We start from the raw sequence: 18,345 nt of genomic DNA, 5'->3' as shown, positions 1-18,345 counted from the left end.
GATATCATTTAAGCTACAGTTCCTTTAACATCATGTTTACCCAGCCAGTCAAAATAGACTCTAAACTGTAAAGTATTAGCTCTCCAGTTATTTCACAAACAGTGATGGAATTTTCATGGGTATTTGATGTTAAAGCGATGCCCAATTGTGAAAAGAATAAACGATTTTAATTCCTTTCTCTCCTACATATTCGACGACCTATAGACATCGAGATGGCCATTTGTTATCGAAACAAGAATGTGAAACATTCAATGCATTCAATAAAGGTTTTTAAAAGGAAATTAAACATATAAAATAACGGAAGAACTTATAAAATAGATAGACACCAACAAAAGACTATTCTAAAGTCCTCGCCATAAACTTTGTAACATTGCTATACTGCTTGTGTACAGGAATCTGCTCGTACATCAACGTCTGAGCGTGCTGATAAAACACTTCACATATTTCAAGAAACGCGGGAAATATAGAGAATAATTATATAATTTTCTAAGCACATATGTATTTTTTCATTATGTACATTTATGTCTTTATGAATATAATGAACGTCAAAGTTTGGCAACGCAGTTTATAAGGAAAACAGCTTCGGAATATCAATGTTACCGAATACGAAATATGTTACCTCCGAGTTTATTTGTATATATAACTTATGTATGATATTTGGTTAAAATTGTATGGTATTTTAATAAATGCTAATTTAAGACACTGTCAGTTTTATATTGTTTACACGGCAAAAAAAAAAAAAAAAAAAAATGAGCAGAGTAGTAAAGCAATAGTAATGAAAATGATGAATTATATTCTGGAATGTCAAAGATGATGACAAGATTACATATTTGTATAAATCCCTACTGTCAATCTTTTTTGGATCACTGCATTTTTCAACGAAAGTATTTTCATCGCTTTTCATTTGATCTACCCAATCTGTTGTAAATAAGTTAGATAAAAAGCATATCATACGTGTAAATTCTATCATTTTCACGAATTGCATTTCATGTCAATCGCTATAAATTCTTCTTACTGTTCACATATACCAAATATTTGCCAGTTATCAAAATGGGTGTTTGTAAAATTATCCGTATTTAGAATTTTGCATTGATATGTTTGATTTTGACCGGGCATATTTCGACACCTGACGAAGTCGGGTTATACCTGTATTTTTGCTTTGATCCAAAACTGTTCCTTTTAGTGGAGCGCAAGTCATCTAAGAGGAATCTGTTGCATCCCTTTGATATCGCATACCTGATGTCTCGCGTTTCCTGATTGGCCTGTTTGGGTCAGTCAGGTGACCTCAGAAAACTAGTTAAAAATTTGGAAAGAGTGATTCAGATATTTTCATACCAGCTTGAATGTTTGAATATTTTATTTGAACTGCTTCCAATTTTCCAAATTAGATTTTTTACAATAATTTATATTTTTGATAAACATATTCAACAAAGTTTCTCAACAGAAACAGATTCCATTTTCCAAAACACAAATTGATTAAGCTTATCTGCCAGCTTCGGTACAAGATGCGATTCTTGTGTGAACTTCCTTCATCCTTTTTCCAGCATTCCGATAGGCATTCTAAAATCAACTTCTGTAAAATCATCATTTTTAATCAGAAGCAAGCAAAGGTATAATTCGGTAGAACATTTGATTCTTGTGTGAATTTTCCTTCATCCTTTTTCCAGCATTCCGATAGATATTCTAAAATCAACTGTCAAATCATCATTTTTAATCAAAAGCAAGAAAAGATATAACTATTAAATATTTAAGGATAGCTTACATCTAAGACTACCAGTCAAAAAGAAGTTCACGCCATTTGTTATTTAATCTTGCGTGCTTTCGGTGCCCGTATAGAAAAAATAAGTACATGCACTAGGGTTTATTTGAGAGAGCAATCCTGGAATATATCGCTGGTCAATATTTATCCAACTTTTAATGAAAATAATAAAGTGTTGACATTAAAATCTAAATCCCCACAATGTCGTTAAGTTTCGGACGGGCTGTGTTTGTCTTCTTTTGAAGCATTAAGTTTGACCGATTCTTTCCCAAAAGCGCTAGTTGTTACTAAATATTTACATATGTGATGTACTGGACGATTATGTTTGGTCATTTAGTTATTGCCTTCATATCACAACAATGCTTTTTAAGCAGTATATTATGACAATTAGCTACGATAATCTTTAAAAGATTAAAATGCGACAATAAAAAACTAATTACTTTGGGATTTCTTTCAAATTTGATACAATGGGATTAGAAGTTGCATTCATCTGCTTGTAGTGAAAAAAAAGATTGTACACGGTCTCATTGTCTCCCTCCCTCTCTTGTAAATAAATACCAACAAAGTTCTGATTTACGAGACAGAATCCGAAAAGGAAGGATCTTTGTTGCGAGCAGGATTCTCCCATGACATAAAAACATACTCCTGACCTTGAATATGTGTTTCGTCATCTATGCAAATGTGAAAACAAATTTAAAAGAACAGAATTTCTGCAATTTCAACCCCTACTGAGAAAAAAAACTTTCTAGTGAACTTTTGTCAAAGAATTTTGAAATATAACAAAAACAGCAAATATACAGAAATTTGAAACGCCATCGTCAATTTTACGACAATCTACCCGACTTTCATTTGTCAAACTGTCGTCTGCGACAGGTCTGCACGTCCCTGTGCAAATATCCATCACTCCACCAAATATGTTCTAGATATTAATTAGAATCTGATAGCGTATAATTGTACATGTGATATCAGAGAGGACAAAAATCAACTGCAAGCTTCGGCATAATGGATTTGGACAATATCCTTTTGCTATTTACCTTCTTGGCTGTTCAGCTTTATCATTTGTTTGAATTTAATTTATGATTCCTATAAGGGAGGAGTGTTCAGCATTTTTATTTTTCTGAATGAAAGCAGTAAGATGATCTAAGGAAAACAAAGACTTGGTTAACATCTCGCATTTCTTCGGGAACATCTGGGTATGCCATTAAAACGTCTGCATATTTTTTTTTTCTTTAACTTTTAAGTTCCGAGATAATGATGCAATTTCTCACATGCTCAGATTCAGAAAAATGTTTCATATGATGAAAATAATTAAGACATACGGTTTAGTATAACATGTTTCTTGTTACGAAGCAGACGATATCTATCAGAGACCACCCAGACGATTACAGTGTCATCTCCTTGCTGTAACTACTAATTAAAACAGCACATTCTATGCATGGACAACTTTTGAATACTGTTTAATTGGCGCAGATAAACCTATATCTCACATACCAAACAAGGTCATTTCTTTCATTGCTTGCCCAAACTACCAAATTTAACCAATTTAAATTTTAAGCGAGTTCCCTAAGAATTTGAATGTACAAACATGCGTCTTAACACCGGTCTTTTTTATACTTTTATTTACTATCTATTCTAAGTTTTTACTACAGAATTATAATACTCGTACATATCGGTGTTGTAGAGTAGGATTTCCCCCATAGCCAGCTTTCCCCCCGGAATCTCACTCTAGAGGCAGATTCCCCCCTTTCTTTCTCAGAGTAGGATTTCCACTCTTTTATCAATGCTTAAATCATATCAACAATATTTTAACTGAAAGTTTATATGAAAGTCAACTGATTTTTTAATGAAAATATGGGTGTTTTCGACTCAAGAATTGTCGAATTTAGTATGAAATCTTAAAATATATAGTTCAGATCATTGAGTAGCAAATCAAAATTTTAACTCATAGGAAACAGTTAAATTAGTCACACAAAAATCGTAAGACTCGATGTCTCAACACCCTCTCTCGGCGCAGCGGTACCTGTTTGTTCAAGAATTTTCAAATGTATATCAGGCCACCTTTAGTGATTTGATAAGTTGTTTGCCCTCTAAAGGCCCAGTATATCATCTATGGATCGGTCCCTTTTTACAAAGAGTGTGTGAGAAAATTCTAAACTTTATGTTATTCATAGGTGCCACATGTCATTTTGTGAGTACTTGAATCGAGTAGTTCTTCAAAGGGATTTTTTATTTGAAAGGCAAAAAGAGAAAACAAAACAATCGAAGAAATATTGCTTTTGCAAGCCGAAGCATATATCCCCTACACCCCAGCGGTGAAATATGGATTTGAAAGCAGAGAGCAATAACTTTCCTAAAGTTTTGCAAATTTTTTTTTTTTTTTTTTTTTTTTTTTTTTTTTAGAAATGAATGACCCATTTGTAGTTCCATGGCAAAGGCAGCTTTTTTTTTTATTTTTAAACACCAGAATCTTAGACACTTCCACATCAATATTATGAACATGACTGGAGAGAAAAAATCCATTTAAAGAAAATTCCTTTTTGTTTCCATGGATACAGTTAAAATTTGTCCAACCGATTACATTGTTCCATTATTTTTTTTTTTCAGAAACCAGTTTGACCTTATCAAAAGAATAAGATTTTAATGTTTCAAAACGTTTGGTTGGACGGTTACTGAGAAAAATGAGATTTAAAATTTTAAATTTTCATACTTCGTATGTTTCAATGAAGCATTGGTCATTTGAAGAAGGGACACTTAAAACTATGTTGTCCCCAAGAAAGCCAAGATATTTTATTGGGGGGAAATTGGATCTGGGGGAAACCGCACTCTATAACTATTACACAGAGTAGGACCCCCCCCCCCCCCTAAAGAAAAAAAAAAATGAATCTGATATGGGATTTCCGTAGGGGAAATCCTACTCTAGAGTATTTTTTTTCATGGGGGAAATCCTACTCTAGAGCCTATTTTCCGGGGGGATCCTACTCTAGAAGCAGTTTTCCGGGGAAAGCTTTAAGAGGGGAAAGCCTGCTTTACAAGACTGTATTTTTTTTTTTTTAGCCTGGAATCAAATTATCGAACATTACAATACGTTACATCTCATTCTGTCATTTCATCAACGGTACCTCTAATTATACTTGAAGATATATATTTACTATTACCCCAAAGACACTTAACTGATATTGATACTTTATAATTTCTACGTGTGTATTGATAATTAATAAAATGTTTTGCTGAATCATTACTATATTTGTTTTATGTATCCCCGCTCTCACATGTACTGTTAGCGATATTTAACTATAGGTATATCAAATCTAACGCTAATAAGGATATTTTACTGTTATTTATGTACTAGTATTTCCATCCGTTCTTATACTTCAAATACATCGGTACTCAAACTACTGCACTGGCTTCACCATTTATATACATTTATATATCGGTACTCATACTATTGTAAATATTCAATAATTTATATATATCGATACTCAAACTACTGTAAATATATCGGAAATCATGCTACCATATACACTCCACCATAAATATATCAGCACTCATCGTCAACTTTCCTTATTTATGTAAAATAATATTCACCTGCAAGTAGTGTTCCTGTCTCCCAACTTATTCGATACGCAAGAGCATGCTCTGAGTATGATCAATTTTTAAACCGAGAAGGCTACTGACGTATAAGTTGATATTACGGGGGTTTCAACAACCTTATTTAAAGTCAGCATTTCGAAAATTTTATGGTCATTATAATGACCTTGATTGCAAAATACAATTTATCATCGGGTATTTTTTGACTGATATGTTTCATACCTTTTATTACATCATTGTATTTATTCTTGACAAAGGAATACTCCAAGATCAATACATAGGGTTACAACGAGTGTGAACGGTCGAAAGGGGATACTTACGCCTCATAGGCACCTGATCCCATCCCTGAAGTTTCCAGGGGTCCGTGTTTTATATCGGTACTCATACTTTTGTAAAACTCCTTCATTTAAATATTGATATTTATACTACTGTAAATACGCTTTAAAAATATCGGTACTCATAATACTGTAAATACACCATAATAAATCTATCGTTAATGATACTACTATACATACACCATAATTCTTACTAAGTATATCGGTACTCATACTATTGTAAAAATTAGTACTCAATCATTTATATATCGGTACTCGAACTACTGTAAATACTTAACTATTTATATATCGGTACTTATACTACAATAAATACGCCATCATTTAGAAACCCATACTACTGTTAATAAGCTACCATTTATATATCGATACTCATAATTCTGTAAAAATTCCAAAGATTATATGTTGAAACTCATACTAGTGTAAATACGCAATATTTTATATATGACGGTGTACCCATACAACTGTAAATACGCAATAATCTATTTATCGGTACAAATATAACTGTAAATTCACCCTAATTAAAATACAGGCGCTCATACTACTATAAATACGCCATAATTAATATATCGGTACTCATATTACTATAAACACGCTATAATCATTAATTCGGTATATTCATACTACTCTAAATATAAGCCGGCCATAATTTGAATATTGGCACTAATACTACTGTAAAAAAAATAATAAAAATAAAAAATAAAAAAAAACTTTATCGATTCTCATTTACTGTAAATACGCTATACATCATTTTTATATCTGTAAATATGCCTAATTAATTTTTCGGTAATACTACTGTAAAAAGGTCAAATCATAAAGCGGTTCTCAATCTCTGTAAATACTCCATTAGATATTTTAGAAATAGAGGTAAGAATAGTAACTAATTTAATACACGAGTACCGATAAAAAATATGAGGCTATAACAGTGGATTAGTACTAAAGCAAATGCATGTTTACTGATTTATACATATACATGTAGTAGCATATTTAAAGATTAAACTGATAGCAATGATATCACTACCAATAGACAAATGGTGGAATTTACAGTAGTATGATACCGATATATAAATTATGACATATTTAAAGTAGTATGAATACCGATATATAATGAAGTAGGTGAAAATAACGAACAGAGACCAATCTAAAACAAAAACAAAAAAAAAACTTCAAACAATACAAATCTATAAACAGAGCAAAAAAGCCTCCAGGAAATTCCATTATTGGGATCAGGTGCCTAGCAGGAGAAAGCATCCCTTGTCGACCGGTCACACCCTCAGTGAGCCTTATGTATTGATCAGGTAGACGGATTAATCCATAGACAAACAAAGAACAAAAAAAATACAAAAAAGAAAAGAAAAAAGGCCCTAAAATTGGTGTGAAGTATGTCAGTCAAAATACGACCCAATAATAGATTGTATTTATAAACAACGTCATTATAACGTCCATAGAATTTACGAAATGCTGACTTAAAACGAGGTTGTTGTAATCCCTGTAATATAAACTTATTTGTCAGTAGCGTAAATGGTGGAATACGTACGGTAGTGTGAGTACCGATGTAAAAATAATTAAGCATTTTCAGAAGCAAGAGTACAGATACTCGTATATAAATGGTGGAGTATGTACAGTAGTTTGAGTACCAATTTGAAAATGATTTTTATAGTAAAATGAGTACTGATGTATAAATGATTTAGTGTTTACAGTTGTATAAATGATTGAGATTTACTGTAGTATGAGTACTTATATATAAATGATTGGGTATTTACAGTAATGGAGTACTGATTATATAAATGATTGAGTATTTATAGTAGTACGAGTACTGTTACTTTGAATTTACTGTAGTAAGAGTACCGATATATAAATGGTGGTGATTTTATAGAAGTATAAGTACCCGATATATAAATAATGGCTTTTTTATAATATGAGTACCCATATATATATTATAGTGTATTTGCGTACAGTAGACTAAGTATGATAAGCGATATGAGCACCGATATATAAATGGTAGGGTATATACTGTGGTGTGAATAGCGATGTATAAATATTTGAGTATTGTACAATAGCATGAGTACCGATATATAAATGGTAGAGAGCCTAGCTTAATATTGTATACAGATGGACGGACAGCAGGATAGTTTTAATTAATACTCCCTTCTCTAATTTCAAAATTTTGTTTTGGGAGTATAATTAAGAACATCGACAAACAAAAATGCACTAGAAGTGTAGTTAAATTTATATTAAAAATGAATAAGCGCTAAATTCAACAAACATGCATTTATAAGAGTACATACACGAGAAGTGAAGTTGGCCAAACTAAACACAATAAGGTATGCTTTGGATGATTTTGCCGCTACAGGAATCAAACTTAATTGTTTACTTAGAAGTTAATAAACGTATGGAATAAGTATGTTTTATCTTGGACACCAAACACGTCTATTGAAGGCTAGCTTTGGAATGTGATGGAGACTATAAGCCATTGACAGCACTAAGCCTTTTTTCGTGGCAATTTTAATGAACTTCGCTTCAATTAAGTGATAAACTTAAAACCAACACCTGAAGTACTTTTCAATTTGTTAAGAAACCTACAAATCACGTTTTTCACACCAAAACCCGGGATATCAGATGCTCTACGTCTTGTGTAACACAACATAGCTTTTTTTCAAACATTATTTATTGATAGCATAAAACTTGATTCTGAAGATAACGATGAAAAAAGTTTTTTTTGTAATTTCTCGAATTTCCGTCAAAGCAATTCATCACAAAACTTACACTCTTAAATGGACCTTTTCTTGGGTATCAAAAATATGATATGTAGCTACAAGATAACGATCTCTTTAAACTATCCTGGGAAATTGTGCATTCCCAAAAAAGGATGTAAAAATGATAGTTTTAGCATGAATGGATGAGGTATATTATGGAGCGGAAATGCACAGGCATAAGGTCAATAGATGGCACTGGAGATCATATTCATCTTCTTTTTGTTATTTGCGCAGACCCCTATGCTGTTGACATCCTTCCACCACAAGGACTGGAGACACATGCCGAGGCGTTAGACGGAAATTCAAGGGTAGCATGTTAAGATACTCGATACTGTTGTAGGGCACGATTTTACCCGCGACCCTGTGAGTTATCTGGTTCTCCCTCTCACCTCCACGATGATGTCAGCAAAACTTTAGGCTGCCAGACAATGACCGGGAGTAAGCGCGTGCTCTCGTTGTCATCTCGTTATACGTCACTCTCGTCGACTGTCAATTATCTCGGCACGATGAGATATCGCTGATGGCTACCCGCAATGCTTGTCAAACTCCAGCCGGGCACTGATAGCGGAGGTTTGTTTGGATAAAAAATTCCATGCATGTTCATAAACTCTCCCGGACTGGGGGACTATCAATGTGCAGACAATATTACCATCATTACACGCGATTGTATTGTTTACAATGTGGTCAAGTCAAATAAAATGTTATCAAACAATACTCTTTCCGCACTTTGTGCATCAGGCAAACTCGACATCATTCTTTATCAAGTAATTAGTCTTGTACCTTTAGGAATAAAGGCCAGTGTACTCTTAGAATAATCTCAAGGAAATATTTACCAAAACATAAACATGCTTTATTTATGAATCATATCAGATTTGTACCGAGCAACGGAGAGGTAAACGGAAAGAGTCGGTGATTTTATTCATGACTTTCTTTACAGTTTTCAAAGATTTCTTCTTATCGTGAGAAAATCTATACACTTCAAAGCGATATGACAAGTTTTCTTCAAAATAAATTAACATAACAAATGTTTACAGTTTCTTCGAGAATATTTCAATTCAAGCAATGATTGTCATAAATTTCTATAAAGTCCTGATCTTTGTGCTGTGAAGGGCCGACGCTGTTGTGTAAGGAAGTTGATGGCCCCATTTTCTCACCCGTACATGTAGCTTTCAATTATAAAATGCATATAGATAGTTATTTTTATTCGTTAAAATCGCTTTATAAACTTGTTAATATTTTGGAGCTTGATGACGCTCCAGCCGCCACACAGAGATATATTCTAATGATTTATTTGATCATTTTATTATATATACTTGCCAGTATTATGCGTGATCTTGATTTGTGTTATTAATTCTTAAATAATAATATCGGTGCTGTCGAGGTTCCGATTGTTGAAGGAATATTATGCGTAAGCTACAGCCTCTGTTCTCCTAGGTGAAGTTATAGCTGCAACGCCCGCTCTTAGAGCTGGCCAGTTACATGCTGTTCCTCCTTTGCTAAAGTGTCTACAGCGCAGACCTACACGTAGTAGCCCCTGTTCTCACAGACTGCGGTAGGTGCGACCGAATGACTGGCGGGAGACGGATGGGCGACCTTGAGGTGTGCTATGCATGGTCCACCGTCATATGGACACATCCTGGTACCCAACAACCCAAACATAATCATTACCACTGCTTTGTAGATAGTTTTTGGTTTAGCAAAAGTTAAGTGAGTCAACACCTTTGCATTATAATCACCTCCTTCTGCACCAAAAGACATATTGTATGTCATGGAGACATCAAAGGTCAAAACACTGGCACCAGCTAGACCTCATACTTACCATACTTACCAGGAGAAGGTTTCTCCAAAGTTTTACCATCACCAGGATACACCACAGTGTTGAATGTGACAACAACCATTAACTTGTGTGCTGCAAATTCAAACTCAAGGGGAAAAATTCTGCCGTACCAAACAATTAGGAAAACCAAGGGTTGATGTCAGTAAGACCAGACACCATAATAAAATAATAGATTCTACATTTACCTCCCAATGTCAGTACATAGTGTTTGCCTTCAACAGAAATATGGGATAGCCTTAAGTCAGCCACTAACACTGCAGTTATTTCTTCTTTTGGAAAGAAAAAAATGTGGTCAAGTAAACGACTAGTACACAGAAAACTCCGAGAGGTTCGGTCCTCTTACTCTGGCTAAACAGATTGCCTATCGGGCCTATAAAGCTCATACCAGCCAAGTAATATTAACAACGCTGAAATCAGCAAGGCTACAGTGAGAGAATGTATGAATGACTACTGGACTAGCCTTTGCATCTCAATATAACAGGTGTCAACAAGGGAACATCAAGGCTTTGTACGCTGGCAAAATGTCTGCACATATCACCCTGCAGAGCAACTACAAGAAAAGTGCAGAGAGTAGAACAAGCCACTTTACCTTTCATTCATCGATTTGACCATGGTATTCACCCTAGTAAGAAGAGACGGCCTTTTCAAGATGCCGTCACTTTACTGGCTCCCAATTAATTGCTGAACTTAATTTAAGTTATTCGATGGTATGATGAGCACCATGCAGTTTGACGGCGACATCTCGGCTAAATTTGGAAAAAAGAGTGGAGTTAACTAAGGTTGTTTACTAGCCCCCATGCTTTTCGGCATTTGTGGAAACATGCTTTCAGGTCATCAAATGATGATGTCCACCTTCACACACAAGATCAGACGGATCGCTTGCGCTCCAAGCCCAAGATTAGAAAAGTCACTATCGGAGACACGATGTATGCAGATGACGCAGCAATTACCGCTCATACTCTAGAGGGACTACAAAGACTAATGGACACTTTTAACGCATGTCATCTGTTCGGTTTGGCAATTAGTCAAAAGAAGAGTCAGGTCATGAACCAAGGAACATCAATGCTAACCACTATCATGTGCAACTTCAACGGGATAAATCTGGAAGTCAGCTACAGACACACTCTCACTTCATGTAAATACAGGGAAAACAAAAACCTTACCGTCTCCACAAATGCCCAAATTACCAAGTTGTGATATCAACACTCTGCTTTATTGCAGCGAATCTTGGGCAACCTACACACATCAAGATAGGAAACTTCATGTATTCCACATGAAATGCTTTTGCAGATTCCCTGGTATGACCTGGCAAGACAAAGTCACCAACAACGACAAGCAATATAACAAAAGCAGGTATAACTTTTATGTATACACTACTCAGTTAGAGATCTCTTTGCTGGATAGGCCACGTGCATAGAATGGATGACAAACGCATACCTAAGGAGCTCCTGTATGGGGAACTTGCAGTAGGCAAACGTAGGATAGGCCGTTCTCTTCTTCTCAAACGTCTACAAACGAGGCATGTAGGCTTGCAGCATCGATACAAACAGTTTGGAAGCACTTGTTGCGGACAGAATAGCCTGGGAATTCGCCGTTTTAAAGAACTAGCTGGGGGTGAACACAGATATAAGATTAGACAAAAGATTGATTGATTGTGTGTAGTTTTACGTCCCATTCGAGAATTTTTCACTCATATAGAGACGTCACCATATACCGGTGAAGGGCTTCAAATTTAGACCTTAAGGTTAACTCGGCACTCAGGGCCATTGAGCAGTAAGGGTTCTTTATCGTGCAACGCCTACCGTGACACGGGGCCTCGGTTTTTAAGGTCTCATCCGAAGGACCCGCAACTTTCTCTTCAAAGTGCCGAGCGCACAGCTACTTCAAATTTTTAATCGACTTAGGTCAGTCGCGGCCATGATTCGAACACACGACTTTCCGATCACGGAGCGAATGAGCTACCGTGACGGCAAATTGGACAAAAGAAGAAAGACTTAAAAGAAAATTCAGACAACAACAATTTCAAGAAGAACCTCCCAGTGCACCAGTCTCTACGTGTGTCGGCTGCAGACGACAGCACAATTCCAGGATCGACCACTACAACCAGAGAAGACGATGCTCCTTACCAACCTTTATAGGCGCAATTCCATCTATACTTATAAATTAATAAATTTTGCAAATTAACTCCGAAACGGGTGCACCAGAGTTCTTACTTACTCCTCTAAGAATACACTAGATACAAGATGATGTCCGTAAACTATATTTAGATTTCACTCGCATAGTAAGTATCGTACATTAAATTAAAAGTCTACTTTCATTTTCTATAAACAGCCATGAAATAATAAAAACGTGAGTACGGTGGCGTTTCCGGTTGGCGGATCTAAGTTACTGGCAATTTTTAATGAAACTGACAACAAGCAAACGTTTATTTATTTCATAAAAACGTCATCACTGAATTATTCAATCAAAACTTGATTTAAATAATATAAAAGAAATAAGTTGTGATAACCGATTAAAAAGGGAAATGTGCAAATTATTTTCGTCATTCACCGATCTTAATATTGACGGAAGCTTCTAGAACATCATATAGCATCGATGTTTAAAACAAACGAGGCGATTATAGCCGCATAAACATGAAAAGCTTTTGTGTCAATGGTCATTGAAATAATGGTAAATCATTGATAGCACTATTTTAAGTTGTAAATGTATTTATATATCGAAAGACTATTACATGTTTGTAGTAGGTTTTGCTAATTAATTTATCGGTAAAATTCGTATTCCCCAGTGAGAGCATCGTGGCGACGAACCCGAAGTACAATTTGTACTTCGTAATAAACTTGCTTGCATGAAAACAGAAAATTAATGAATAAGGTATTGTTCAAATACAATTAAAGCTGTAAAATTTTGTGCGTTATCAATATATTTCAGGGTTTTTTTCTGAATACAGTCTTTTGTATCAAATACTCGGCCTATCCATAGGGCAATAAAAGCTAATTTTTACACAAGTACTTGGGTCTTGGTTTATAAATATGTATGTACCTTATTGATATGTAAAAAAAAGTTAAGTACATATTTTACATATCAATAAGGTACATGTACATACATATTTATAAACCAAAACCCAAGTACCCGTGAATTTTTACCCCCCCCCCCAAAAAAAATCAATTTATCAGTAAAATGTGCATATTCGCTGCTTTATCCTTGACGAAAATGAAATAAGAGCATCTGAAGTACAATATCCATAACATAGTATAACAGGTTTCACAATAAACGTCAATTAATGAAATTGTTATTTTCCAAGTTTTACAAAGGGGGGGGGGGGTGGAGACGTACGTACATCTACTTCATGCGGGATTTTGAACAAAGTATTATTTTCTTCCTACTATAAGCCTGTAGGTTGTTAGTAGAAACCTACCATATATTTTCTATCGGTAGTGGTATAAATTCGATTCCCCGCGCTTGCGTGGGATTTCATCTAGTAGTGTTTAAATTTAACGGCGACAATTTCAAATATGCATTCACTTATCCAAGTAAATCAAACCATGTGTTAATAGGGGAAAGAACTTGCAACTGTTACAGTAGATCATTATCAATTAAAAGGATATGATACATTTTCTGAATTACCTCAAAATTGTCTTTAGACTTTACTAAATTTTGCAAATTTGTTCGAAGGGGAAGATATTTTAGATCGTTCTTAAACGTTAAAAGTCAAAAGTCTTAGTACAAACCTCATTTGTATAAAGGTTTCTCAGCCAAAGAGTAATTACCTCGTTTTTCATTAATCATCGATCACCTCGTTTCTTCACATTTGAGTCGCCGGCGTGGCGCATTGGTTAGAGCGTCTGCTCTAGAGTCGCGGAGTAAGGAGTTGATCCTTTCGTCGCGGGTCGAATCCCACTGCGGGACGTGGAGACCGGTCCTTCGGATGAAACCGTATAAACCGAGGTCTCGTGTTGGAGTAGGTGCTGGCACGAAAAAGATCCCTCACTGCTCAAAAGCCCTGAGTGCCGAGTATAGGTCAAAATTTGTAGCCCTCCACCGGCAAGTGGTGGCATCTCCATATGAGTGAAAAAATCTCGAGAGGGACGTTAAACAACAAACAATCAATCAATCAATCATCTTCACATTTGCATCCGGGAGCAGTCAATTCTGACGCATAAATTCCAATCGACAAGAAGCAATTCAGGCTTATTCAAGTGGTTTGAAATTCTAATGAAAAACTGGAGACTGTATCACCTATCAGACACCACCCGACATCTTGAGTTGATAAGACTGGCTAACGTGATATTATTCGAAAGCTCGGAGTTGAGACTCGAACATGATCAAGACCACTAACTTATTACCACATGTCCTTGATATTCGACAGAACAACGTGAAAAGTAAGACTATAAAAAATCCACGAGATACAGTAAAAGGCATGATTAACTTGTCCATTTACGACACTTACAATCATATCTTGTAATTACAACATAAATTACCTTTTTAAACTTCTCTCGAGTTGAATATAGCTGAACATAGTTTTTTTCCTAGTCCTTCACACTTCGCGTTTAGCTCAGTCTCAAAGAAATTTTTCAAATTATTTTCATACATTTATATATTGGTAAGATCCAACTGTAATATAATTTTTTAACCTTGGCCTTCCCTACTAGCTTTGAACTTTACATTTTCCTCGATTTGTTCTTAGTTTATTTTATTGATTTCCATACATTATTCAACTCAATACACAGAAAAATTTCTGTGAGCGCATGTTAGCCATACCTACCTAGATATCATATGTGAATTTGCTATGCATGCGAGAATGAACTTGAAACAATATGAGGCCTCATTTAGAATGAATCAACACTAAATACCACAAAAGGCTACAACTATACTAAAGGTATTAACTATTTATGCAAAAATAATATCTTTTTATCATATTTTACTACCCCCCCCCCCCAAACACAAGGCACATTGTTGCAATATAAATGTTCCACTGCGTATGGACTTCAGGCCCTAGTTACTTATCTTTAGTATTCATGTGTCTAAATCTACATTAACGCTATTAATTAAGGTGAAGTCGAAATATAATTTTAGAAGTGAATTTTCAACGAAACAGATTTTTAATTCAGTATTATTTTTTATTCCACAATTTTTTCTTATTCCACATGATTTTTATTATTTTTTCAAAAATCTATTTATCTTTTTATTCTATTGAAATTCGAGAGATGTTTGAATGTATTTTAATTAAGAAGAAGAGGCGAACAAGCAAGGAAAATCTTTGTCGAATGTCTCAAACATCAGTTGATGGCTTGAAATATCGGAGACGTTCAATTCACTTTAAGTAAAGTGGGTAATCTTAAAGTGCGAGCCATAGGGCAGGTTTTGTCTTGCAGAACTGTGGCACATTACTTGGGCGGAGAGGGCTTGTTACAAACTGCAATGAATTTGAAAAGCTATAAATGTCACATAAAAACTCCACTGAACTTTTAATTAAAATAACATAATTTTTTTTTTCTCTGAGAAGAACCAAAGACAATGGTTAGATTAGATAAATAAGGACATCACGTATGTAAATCATATCAAAAATAAGGAAATCCAGAATCTCACTCTGGGCTTTTTGCGTTTATCACATTATACATCGAACGGAGCATTTGATATTCATTGAGCTAAATTTGTCCTGTGTGTCAGTCCCTCCGGTATAACCAGAATCCACAACGTTATAAACACTGTTTATGGAAGCGATAATTTACACCATGAGGGATATCGTGAACGACGCGGACGTCACTAACATCCTTCTTTTTTTCTCTAAATTTTTACCATAGGCCGAATTTTTCTGTTATGCAATTACATTCCCATTTGTGGAAATAGAAATTTTGATCATAATTGTGTCTGGTCGTTTTACCCTTTAGTTGTAGATACGATAGAAATTAAAAAAAACGTCTGGTACAGTTTCAGTTGTAGAACCTAAGAGCATTCCTTTAAAGCTGTTACATAAATGTTCAATTACGTTGAAGAAGAGGTTCTTTCGTGCACATTGCTATTGAGAAAAATTAGTTTTTGAAGACACTATATCTAGAAATTCAATGCTTTACGCTATTTTGCTAACGTTAAGGTTGGTTTCAAGGTAGGAATTTTCACCCAAAAAGGACGTCTTTTGTTGACCTGCTTCATAAGCTAACATAAACTAGACGTTTTCCGAGTATTACAGGCTACTAGCATATGAACTAAAACTATTTCTCTTTCACCAGCTTTCCTTTCTAGAGTTATCCTGTTGAACCTTCCTTTTTAGCTGTGTTCAAGTTCAAGCCTAATGATTATACTGTCTTTTGCATTACTATTTGCATTAGCTTTAGTGTTTAAAAAAATCTACTGAATGTGCCAGATTTGGAGCTTACAATGAAACTATTACTGATTCATGCTTATTTTATTGCTTAGACATAACCCACTGATCAAATTGTCCTAGTTTTGTAGTATAGATACAGCCTACTGATTGTCCTAAACATACAGTCTACTGATTGTCCTATACATACAGCCTACTGATTGTCCTATACATACAGTCTACTGATTTTCCTATACATACAGTCAACTGATTGTCCTATACATACAGTCTACTGATTGTCCTATATATACAGTCTACTGATTGTCCTATAGATATAACCTACTGATTGTCCTATATATACAGTCTACTGATTGTTCTATATATACAGTCTACTGATTGTCCTATACATACAGTCTACTGATTGTCCTATACATACAGTCTACTGATTGTCCTATAGATATAACCTACTGATTGTCCTAGCTTCGTAGTATAGATACAACCTACTGATTGTCCTAGCTTTGTAGTATAGACACAACCTACTGATTGTCCTAGCTTTGTAGTATAGAGACAACCTACTGATTGTCCTAGCTTTGTAGTATAGATACAACCTACTGATTGTCCTAGCTTTGTAGTACAGATACAGCCTACTGATTGTCCTAGCTTTGTATTATAGACACAACCTACTGATTGTCCTAGCTTTGTAGTATAGATACAACCTACTGATTGTCCTAGCTTTGTAGTATAGATACAGCCTACTGATTGTCCTAGCTTTGTAGTATAGATACAGCCTACTGATTGTCCTAGCTTTGTAGTATAGATACAGCCTACTGATTGTCCTATAGATACAGCCTACTGATTGTCCTATAGATACAGCCTACTGATTGTCCTATAGATACAGCCTACTGATTGTCCTAGCTTTGTAGCATAGATACAACCTACTGATTGTCCTAGCTTTGTGGTATAGATACAACCTACTGACTTTCCTAGCTTTGTAGTATAGATACAGCCTACTGATTGTCCTAGCTTTGTAGCATAGATACAACCTACTGATTGTCCTAGCTTTGTGGTATAGATACAACCTACTGACTTTCCTAGCTTTGTAGTACAGATACAGCCTACTGATTGTCCTAGCTTTGTAGTATAGACACAACCTACTGATTGTCCTAGCTTTGTGGTATAGATACAGCCTACTGATTGTTCTATAGATACAGATTACTGATTGTCCTATAGATACAGCTTACTGATTGTCCTAACTTTGTAGCATAGTTCAGGACTCACAACGCTAACTTAAGTCGCAATTTCATCTGAACATGTAATAAATGATTTTTTTGGTCGTCTCTGCATGGAGGTCAATGATTTCAACTATATGATTTAACATCAAGTAAGTTTTACAAATTTTGCAAATATCGATATATTTCTGTATTAAACTTTATTTCCCCAACTATGGTGCAAAGCTAGTCCCTGTGACCAAACAAACTTGAATCAAAAAGAAACCTGCATATTTTAGATATTAGTATTAATTGTGCCTTTGTTCTCTTTGCGGATTTTCTATAGATTCCTCATATTCATTTCCATGTAAAACTATTCAGACTCATTGCACCTGCGTCCTTGCCCAGGGGCCATGATTTGAATAAAAAAAAAACCGATTCTTCATCAGTCTGAAGTGTGATCATATTGACTCATTATGACCCTGTTGATCTGAAGATTGATTGTTTCTTTTACGTTCCTTGCGAAAATTTTTCATTCATAGGAGACGTCACTAAATACCGGTGAAG

Source organism: Saccostrea echinata, unplaced genomic scaffold (genome assembly GCF_033153115.1).
Source record: "Saccostrea echinata isolate AGI-Se365-2 ecotype Australia unplaced genomic scaffold, CSIRO_AGI_Sech_v1 ptg000047l, whole genome shotgun sequence".
In the NCBI taxonomy this organism is placed as follows: domain Eukaryota; kingdom Metazoa; phylum Mollusca; class Bivalvia; order Ostreida; family Ostreidae; genus Saccostrea; species Saccostrea echinata.
Note: the sequence above shows the minus strand (reverse complement) of the source record.